Source organism: Anser anser (genome assembly GCF_964211835.1).
Source record: "Anser anser genome assembly, chromosome: 1".
Classification (NCBI taxonomy): domain Eukaryota; kingdom Metazoa; phylum Chordata; class Aves; order Anseriformes; family Anatidae; genus Anser; species Anser anser.
In genome coordinates, this window is record NC_139720.1 from 136,424,253 (window position 1) to 136,434,719 (window position 10,467).

At 41.4% G+C, this 10,467-nt stretch overlaps 1 long non-coding RNA gene across 1 annotated transcript; it reads right to left on the reverse strand.

Annotated features, from left to right (window-relative positions):
- Positions 1-426: 426 nt before the first annotated feature.
- Positions 427-8,577, reverse strand: LOC310892794. Its single transcript, XR_014578452.1, has 3 exons — positions 7,857-8,577; positions 6,670-6,895; positions 427-5,898 (listed from the first exon to the last, which is right to left on the reverse strand). It is a non-coding gene; the product is annotated as an uncharacterized lncRNA (long non-coding RNA).
- Between the last annotated feature and the right edge of the window lie 1,890 nt (positions 8,578-10,467).

Genomic DNA, 10,467 nt, shown 5'->3' on the forward strand with positions numbered 1-10,467 from the left:
TTTTGTTTTTGTTTTGTTTTGTTTTCTTAGTAGTGGTCTGTGATCTGGTGCTTTTCTACCAGTCCCCTATTGCTGAGATTCAGTTTTTGCTATTTGGGAAGAAAATCCATGCACTGCAAAAACAGATATACAGACAACAGACATTAGGATAGTCAGGAATTTTTTATCTCAGTCTTTTTCAGAGATGCTGACCGTCTTTCTCTTTGCATAGCTCTTACTTGTCTGGAGCTATGTGCTTGGCCAACTGCACATCATCTTTTTTTTTTGAATCCTAAAATTTCAGTCAATTCTTTCATTAAAGGACCCATAAAATGGGAACTTTATTCCAAATCAACTTCTTTTGGTCTACCATAATATTTACTTGTTCCAGAAAATTGTTATTAACAAGCTGGCCTGTGCTCCTGTGTGCACAGGATCCACATAGACCCAGGATCTATTTCTATTACTTATCTTAAAGACACAGAGAACATATTCTAAATACCTTGCTTATTACCAAAGACTATAATGTCCTGCAAAAACAGTTTCTACTGACTGTGTGGAAGTATCTAGGTACATTTTAGTCAATTTTGCAGCAATACAATACTGCACGCAAGTGGATTAGCTCCTGACAGGACTGAATCATATGCTAGGTTACCACTTCTGTTATTCCAGAACACTTCTTTGATTTTTGCGGGGCTTTCCTATCCATTCCTCATGTATTACCAACACATTTTTTTTCCTCCCTCTCTCTCTCTCATATCCAAAGACAGTAAATATTATTAGTTTATCATTCTGAACTCACCTTTTACTTCCTTGTTTTAGTAGTCAATGATAGCTTAGAAAACCCATCCTAAACTAAGAAAATAGCTGCCAGTTTCTTTAACTCTTCCATTACTAGTACTCTTCTACTGATTCAAATTTAAACTTTTTGAGCAAGATGGGTGTGGTGGTTTTACTCTGCTGCTTAACAGAACTCCACCACAACCACTCTTTCACTTCAACTCCTCGAAGGAAAAAGGGAGAAAATAAGGTGAAAAGGGCTCAAGGGTTGACATAAGGACAGGGAGATCACTCACCAATGACCATCATGGGCAAAGCAGACTCAGCATAGGGAGATTAATGTAAATTATTGCCTATCACTAGCAGACTAGAACAGTTGAGAAACTGAAAGCAAACACCTTCCTCCCATCCACTCTCATCTACACCTCCTCCTCATGAGCAGCACAAGGAAATGGGGAACAGGGGCTGCGGTCAGTCCCTGACACTTCATCTCTGTCGCTCCTTCATGGTCACTCTCAGCCCCTGCCCCACATGGGGTCTCTCCCATGGGATGCCGTCCTTCATAAAATGATCCTGCGGGGGCTGCCCACAGGCAGCAGCTCTTCAGGAACTGCTCCAGATATGGGTCCGTACCATGGGGTCCATCCTCCAGAAGCAAACTGCTCCAGCACGGGTCCCCCACGGGCGGCAGCTCCCCCCAGACCCCCTGCTCCTGCGTGGGCTCCTCTCCACGGGCTGCAGCTCCGGCCCGGGGCCTGCTCCTGCGGGGGCTCTCCATGGGCCGCAGCCTCCTCCAGGCCACATCCACCTGCTCCACCGGGGGCTCCTCCACGGGCTGCAGCGTGGAGATCTGTTCCGTGTGGGACCCGTGGGCTGCAGGGGGACAGCCTGCTCCACCAGGGGCCTCTGCACAGGCCGCACGGTAACTTCTGCTCCATGCCTGGAGCACCTCCTGCCTGCAGGGCTGTTTATTTCACATTTTCTCTCCCAGCTGCTGTTGCCCAGCAGTTTTTTTTTTTTTTCCCCCTTCTTAAATCTGCTGTCCCAGAGGCCCACCCAGTGTCGCTCAACAGCTTGGCTCTGGCCAGCAGCAGGTCCCTTTCGGAGCCAGCTGGAGCTGGCTCTGATCTGACATGGGGCAGCTGCTAGGCTCTGCGCATAGAGGCCACCCACACAGCCCCCTGCTACTAAACCCTTGCCAAGAAAACACAGTGCAATAGCATATTACCACCTAAGTGACTGTAACCGTGGGAGAAGAAAGATGGGCCCATATTTCTACAGGGAAGAAAGGCAACATCCTTTCTCCATTAGGAATAATTTTGTCAGAAAGAGAAGGAAAATGAACCTTGTTTTCTACTCAGTGCTGGTAAGGCCACATCTGGAGTGCTGTGCCCAGTGTCGGGTTCCCCAGTAGAAGAAAGGTATGGACAAACTGGAGTGATTCCAGTGAGTGGCCACAATGATTAAGGGACTGGAGTATCTTTCATATGATCAGAGGTTGAGTGAGCTTGGACTGTTCAGTCCCCGGAAGACAAGAAAGCTTAATGGGATGCTATCCATGTGTCTAAACATCTGATGGAAGGTGGTAAATAGGAAGGAGCAAGGCTCTTTTTGATGGTGATTAGTGAGAAGACAATGGGCAATGGGCATAAACTGAAACGTAGGAGGTCCCATTTGAAAAAAAGAAAGCTTTTTTTTTTTTTTTTTTTTTTTTTTTTTCCTTGTGAGGACAGTCAGACTCTGGAACAGCTTACACAAGAAGGTTTAGAAGTCTCCATCTGTGGAGGTATTCAAAACCTGACTGAATACAATCCTGAACAAAACTCTTCACATGACTTTTCTTGAGATGATCCTGCTTGAGCAGTGAAGTTGGACTAGATCTGAAAGATGACACCCTGAGTTTTTTTCCATTGCCAGAGGAACACTAAATATTGTCTACTTTTTTTACATTTTGTCTGCTAAATTCATATGTCTTACCTGACTACATGACAGTAGTTTGTTGTTGTTCTTTAACCTTAGCATTCCAGAACCTTAGCATTCAGTTCTTAGTAGGTTTTAGTACTCAGATTATATTTTCTGAATTGTTTCCCCTCACTAATCTGTTAAACCCTTGTGCTTGTTTTGGCTGAGATACAGATAATTTTCTTCATAGTAGACTGTATGGTGCTATGTTTTGGATTTGTGAAGAAAACAGTGTTAATAACACACCAATATGTAAGATATTGTTGAGCAGTGCTTGCACAGTCTCAGGGTCTTCTCTATTTCTCATGCTGCCATGCCACCAACTAGGCTGGAGGTGTACGTGATGCTGGGAGAGAACACAACCAGGACAGCTGACTCAAACTGATCTAAGAGATATCCCATAACATATGGCTTCGTAGTAATCAATAAAAGACAAGGGAGAAGTTTGCCACAGCTGTTGTTGGTGATGAATAGTTGCAATGGCCACAAAATAGATTACAGGAAGTTCCGCATCAACATGCGAAAACTTCTTCATGGTAAGGGTGATGGAGCACTGGAACAGGCTGCCCAGGGAGGTTGTGGAGTCTCCTTCTCTGGAGATATTCAAGGCCTGTCTGGACGCCTACCTGGGCAACCTGCTCTAGGGAACCTGCTTTGGCAGGGGGGTTGGACCTGATGATCTCTTGAGGTCCCTTCCAACTCCTACAGTTCTGTGATTCTGTGATTTTGTACCACTTGTTTTCTTTTTCTTTTTCTTTTTTTTTTCTCTTTTTTTTTCTTTTCTTTGTATTTGTTTCCTTTTTGACTTATTAACCCAACCCACAAGTTTTCTCACTTTTGCCTTTCCTATTCTCTTCCCCAGCCTGCTAAGGAGAAGTGAGCATGCAGCTGTGTGTTACTTAGCTGTCCTTAAATCACAACAACATGGTAATCTATTAAACAAAAGTGAGAACCGTCGCCTATCACAGAAGACTTGGCAGGATCACCACTTCCAATGTCCTCAAGAGAAATTAGGATGAGTTCAGGTTATCTACATGTATATATATAACACATCATACTAGCTGGGAGGCTAGCTCCTGTCCAGGAGAGGTGGGTTTTAGTATATAAAATCAAGTATTCAAAGAAATTCCAGAGTGAAAGAGATGCATACAATGAATTTTAGTAACTGACATGGTTAAGCAATTCTGGAAAGCAGAACACCTGACTTAATCCAGATCATATGTGACTCTTTGTCATCTCATTTTAAATGCAAATAGATTTCAGCTGCAGTAAGCCACCGCTTTGTAAGGATTGCCATATTTTATCCATATCTTCACATTGAGTTCCAGCATGTTTTTTCCCCCCAGGAGAAATGATGAAAACACAAACATTTTTGACAAGTCACGATGTTGAGTGCATTTTCAGAATTGCAACTTGTCAGTTTCTCAAAAAAAAAAAAAAAAAGTTCACTTCTGCATTACTGGTTTATAATTAAGGAATGTCATCAATAGAGTTTGTTTTTGTGGATTATCTATGTATGTTATTGCTTTTCTTAAGAACTAACTAAAAATATTTTTTTCACTTTTTTTAAATAAACAAAACAGCTTTTTATTATTATTTTAAGTGAGGATGAATGCAAGGAAGAAACTGTTGGAGGTGGTTAAAGAAGGGTGAGTTTTGAACTTTATTGGTAAGATATATATATACATATATAATATACCTATGTGGTTCTACCAATATTTTTCTGGTGCAAACAGAGTGATACCATGTTTCCTAAATCCCTTTCTATCTAATTAAAAATAATAGTCTAATTTGCCTGAATTGTGCGTCGTCTTTTCAGATGGTAGGGAGGCAAATAAAATCCCTGGTACAAGAAATGAGGAAATACATTTTTTTGTTTGTTTTTCTTACATTACAAAGATAACAAAACATCCAGCTAACAAGTTATTGAAACTGTAATAAAAAGTTTGCACTCAAAATGTGAATATGTACAAACATTTGATATTCTGGAGGGCAGGACTTCTATTTATAGGGGCCAGAACAGACTAGAGAAATGGACTGGCAGGAACCTCATGAGTCTGAACCTGGGATGGGATAATCCCATACAATAATATAAACTGGGGGGCCAACTGTATAGGCAGCAGCTCAGAAAAAATAAAAAAATAAAAGAAAATAAAAGGCCCAGTGATCCTAGTGGATAAGTAGGCTTTATGTTAACAAATATGGTGACTAGTATCCTGGGATGCATTAGCATGAGACTAGCCAGAAGTCCAGTGGTGTGATCCTCCCCCACAATAGATCACATCCAGAGTACCATGTTCTGCTTTGGGTTCCCCAGTACAAAAAGCTATTGACATATTGGAGACAGTCTAGCAGAGAACCCTCAGGATAGTCAGGGCCTATGGCATATGTTGTATGAAGACAGGCTGAGACAACTTTGTTTAGCACAGAAAAGACTTTGGTGAGAATTTATTGCTGTCTGCAACTACATGATCAGAGAATACAGTAAAGATGCACAGCAGAAGGGACACAGTGGATACAACTTGAATGAAACTGATTAGATACCATGGAAAATGTAATAATTCTGTAACAGTTTACTAACAAAGATCATGGGATATATACATCCTTGGAATTGTTCATGATTGAGTTGTACGTGGACCTGAGCAACATTAATTGATTAGACCTGCTTTGAGCACAGGTTTGGACTAGGTCACTGTATTGGTTTTATATGTGGCTAAGTTCTGGTGGCAGGGTGGAGGGTAGGACTGCAGAGGTGGCCTCTGTGAGAGACCAGGATCTGCCCCCATATCAGGCAGTCAGTTCCAAATGGCTTAAAAAAGGACCTGCTGCTGGCCAAAAGCAGCAGTGATGCTGGTGGCACCTCTGTGATAACATATTTAAGAAAAGTTTAAAAATTATATTCAGAAGCTGGGAGAGAGATGAGTGACAAAATATGAGAGAAATGGCCCCACAGATGCCAAGGCGAGTGAAGGACAGGGAGGAGGTGATCCAAACATAGCATTAGATTTCTCTGCAGCCTGTGGAGAAACTTGTTCCCTTGCAGCCCATGGTGTACCACTCCAGAGCAGTTGTCCCCACTATAGCCCACGGAGGATCCTTCTCTGGAGCAGGTGCCTTTATCCTGAAGGAAGCTGAAGGCTGTGGAGAGCCCACAAAGGAGCAGATTCCTGGCAGGGACTGTGGCCCACAGAAAGGAGCAGGTGGGAAAAAAAAAAAAAAAAAAAAAAGTATAGCTTGAAAACATTGCAGCGTTTTTCTTTTAGTTCCTGAAAATCTGAACACTCTACAGAAAATAAGTTATTTTAGATTCCTTGTTGTTTAAGCATGTGATACCCAAATATTATGCTAAGATAACCATATAAAACATGTCACGAAGTGTGTTTATATACCCTTTTAAAGATAGTATATATAGGCAAAATGTAGACTTATGTCTCACTTAAAGATGCAGAGAAATGTATAGTATATACATTTTAAGGTCACATGCAAATTACAGTTTTGTTGTATATGCTTTTAAAAGTTACATCCAAATTATTGTTTCACTACGTTTCATTAAAAGGCCAGTAAGTATATATTTTCCTTGCAAAATTAATAATTGTTTTGGAATACAGAGTACTGTGTCATGGAATAGAAAATATACTCTTTGTTGGGGATGTTTTTTTAACTTCAAGACTAAATTTAGAATCATAGAGTCATTGAGGTTGGAAAAGACTCCAAGATCATCTGGTCCAACCATCCCCCTACCACCAATGTCACCCACTAAATCATGTCCCTAAGCACCATGTCCAACCTTTCCTTGAACACCCCCGGGGACGGTGACGCCACCACTCCCCTGAGCAACCCTTTACAATGCCTGACTACTCTTTCTGAGAAGAAATGTCTCCTAATTTCCAACCTAAACCTCCCCTGATGCAACTTCAGGCCATTCCCTGTAGTCCTATCACTACTTACCAGCAAGAAGATGCCAAACCCCAGCTCCCCAGAACTTCCTTTCAGGTCTGCACTGATCGTCGTCTTCTCCAGACTAAACAACCCCAGTGCCCTCAGACGCTCCTCACAGGACTTGTGTTCCAGGCCCTTCACCAGCTTTGTAGCCCTTCTCTGGATGCGTTCCAGGGCCTTGATGTCTTTCTTATACTGAGGGGCCCAAAACTGAACACAGTACTTGAGGTGCAGCCTTTAAAATAATGAAAATACATTTAGGGTAAATAGACTAATTAAAAAAAAAAAAAAGTGAGAGAGAATGCCATATCAATATTCCTTAACATTGCAAAAGGAAAGTTTCATTTTTACAAGTATTTTCAAAAGACTGAATTCAGGACCACAGGTGAGATTGATTTGATAAGAAAATAGCATATGTTTGATGTTTAAGTGAAAGTCCTCTGCAGAAGGTGAGGTCATCCAAGAAACAATTGCACAACAGGTGGCCCAGGTGGCCAATTACAGAATTAAATGTCAAATCATGAATAACTGTGCAAAACTACTAACAAAATGAGCACTTTTTGATCAAGCCATGTGGTAGTATAAATCAGGATCTCTATAACTTCATCACAAACAAATCTAAAATGATTAGTTCATTTTTTTTTCTAGGAAATGATATAAGTAGGCATAGAAGTGCCTGAACATTAATTGGTAGTATGGACTTGAAAATAAGGATTATAATGAAAGTGCAATATAAACTTTACTATAGATACATACAAAATTTCTTTAATGCAGTAGATACTGAAAAGATAGAATTTGGTTTTAGAAAAGACTTGATTTTACATTTCATTAAAAGATATTTTCTTAAAAGATATACTGTGAACAAAAGTATTGTTTCTTTCTAATTTAATCTCATTTATATGCCAACTCTCTTTTGAAGTGGATTAGCAGCAGTTGCAAGACTTTACATTGGCAATGAGTCCATTGTTTGCACAAAAGAACATCTGAAATAACTTCTGCTGAAAGAGATTTGGATTAAGGAATGTCTTTGTCTTGGTCAAAGCTACAATTCCTTTCTCAAACCTGAAGCCTTCTTCTATCTTTCACAAGAAATTTCAGCATACAGAGTCTCTGAACCATGAGAAGCACTAAAAGAGTAGAAGATAAACAAACAAACAGAACACACACACACAAAGAACCAGTGATATATTTCTTACTAGGAAGAGCAATATCAACAGTTGATTGGGAAAGCTGAGTGTCTTATTTGAGTACTCTATATATTTCTGCCTCCTGAAAAACAAAATGTAGCATGGTTTACTTAGTGGGAAAATCTATCCCTGAGAACATCTCCACATACTCTTAAAAAGATAGAAAATGGTGGAGGCTTGTTGAATATTCCACAACTTTGTATAAAATCAGCCTGCAAGGTAAAACACTGTTTATCTTTCAAAGCAGACTTTACAACCTGCTCACATATATTTTCAAGAAATAAATCAGGAAAATAAATAACTGTGTTGTTAGCCATTTCTTGACACTATAGGTACAATTCATCCAGTTTGCTTTGTTACACATGGATATTCTTATAAAAACAAACAAACAAACAAACACAAACAAACCAGGGATATGTTGGTTTTCTCCAACTGTTTTTACCTGGTAGCTGATGCTAATTGCCTTTGAGGACAAGATCTAGTCCTACCACTGTCAGAAAATCTTCGATGCACGTAAAAGGATTTTATAAACTTAGAGCTTACTCTTGAATGTGTTTTTTCTATGTGGAGATGAATTGGTGAAGCTGCAGGGAACCAGCACTATAACAAACCATTCTCCCTATTATGTACTGTTTTTCTTCAACAGACTCACACACCAGTGGTTTATTCCTTCTTAGAAATTCCATTTCTGTCAGGAGAATATGAATTGCTGTCATTACGTGTCTAGAAAAAAAATGATGGTACTCCTTATTGATGATGGATAGGATAACAAAAATTAAGAGACCCTAAAGCATATACCCATATTGGTCTAACGTGGTAATGGTTTGGTAGCATGGGGGGCTGCAGGGTTGGCCTCTGTGAGAAAACTACAGAAGCTGCCCCGTGTTAGATCAGAGCCAGCTCCAGCTGACTCCAAAGAGACCCACCATTGGCTGGAGACAAGCCGGTGAGAGGCACTGGTTCTGCTTCAGTGAAAGCATGTTTAAGAAAGCAGCAAAAATAGTGCTGCACAACAGCAGCTGGGAAAGAAGAGTGAGAAAATGTGAGAGAACCAGCCCTGCAGCCCCCAAGGTCAGTGCAGCAGGAGGGCAAGAGATGCTCCAGGCAGGCAGCAGCAGCTCCCCTGCGGCCTGTGGAGAGGCCCCTGGTGGAGCAGGCTGTCCCCCTGCAGCCCATGGGTCCCACACGGAGCAGATCTCCACGCTGCAGCCCGTGGAGGAGCCCCCGGTGGAGCAGGTGGATGTGGCCTGGAGGAGGCTGCGGCCCATGGAGAGCCCCCGCAGGAGCAGGCCCCGGGCCGGAGCTGCAGCCCGTGGAGAGGAGCCCACGCAGGAGCAGGGGGTCTGGGGGGAGCTGCCGCCCGTGGGGGCCTGTGTTGGAGTGGTGTGCTCCTGACACAGTGGTACGAACCCATATCTGGAGCAGTTCTTGAAGAGCTGCTGCCTATGGAAAGCCCCCGTAGGATCAGTTTGGGAAGGATGGCATTCGGTGGGAGTGGAGCAGGGGCAGAGAGTGACTTTGCAGGAGCAGCAGAGATGAAGCGTTAAGGACTGACCACAGCCCCCATTCCCTGTTCTCCTGCATTCAGGGGGAGGAATTAGAAGAGGGTGGATAGGGGAAAGGTGTGTTTAGTTTGCTTTTAGTTTCCACCTGTTCTAGTCTGCTAATTGTAATAAATTGTATTAATCTCCCTGTGCTGAATCTGTTTTGCCCCTGAGGATAATTGGCGAGTGATCCCTGTTGTTATCTCAACCCTTGAGCCTTCTTTCACCGTATTTTCTCCCCTGGTTCCTTTGAGGAAGGGGAGTGAGAGAGCAATATGGTGAAGCTTAGCTGTCTATCAATGTGAAGCTACCACAATACCCCAGCAAAGCACAAACCAAAATGAATGAAAATACAGGTATAAAATACAGACATAGTTGGTGCTGATAAGTTAGTTACATAGTCTTTTCAGAATTGCAAAAATGTCATGTTGCCTGAACCATCTCTCTGCTCTCCCTTAGAGTAATCTCATTGTTTGAAAGTTAGTCAACTTTGCTCTTGATTTAACTGAGCATTTCAGCCTAATTTATCCCAGCCTGAATGGATTATGAAATTCAAGCCGTGCTGGTATGATTTTTCTGGTAGTCACTACTCTTGTCTATGAGAAAATGCCTCCTGTTTTTATCAGGTATATTCAAAACCAGTATTCTTTTTCTTACATCACTTAAACCTTCACATATGCTTCCACTTATGTAAATTACATTCACATGAGTTCAGAGAAGGGGTGTATTTTATTTATTTTTTATTTGTAGTGCATTTGTACAATACCTCTGTGTTTCAATAACCTATTGTGCTGTTCACAAGATAAATATGAAATTGAAATTTTCCTGTTGCCCAAAACTTACAGTTTAAGCACATGATAAGCAATAACAGATAAAGAAATGCAAACAAAATAACAATGATATTATCATATATGTGTGACACATGCATGAAAATCTAACCATGAGTTGTTACAGAAAACCTGCAAGAGCTGAATTTAATAGATGTCTTGGAGATTTCTTTGAACATGTTTAGAATAGGCAGTACAGACTCACTAATAAACATGCTATTTTAGAACTATTGCAGAAGCTATCCTGCC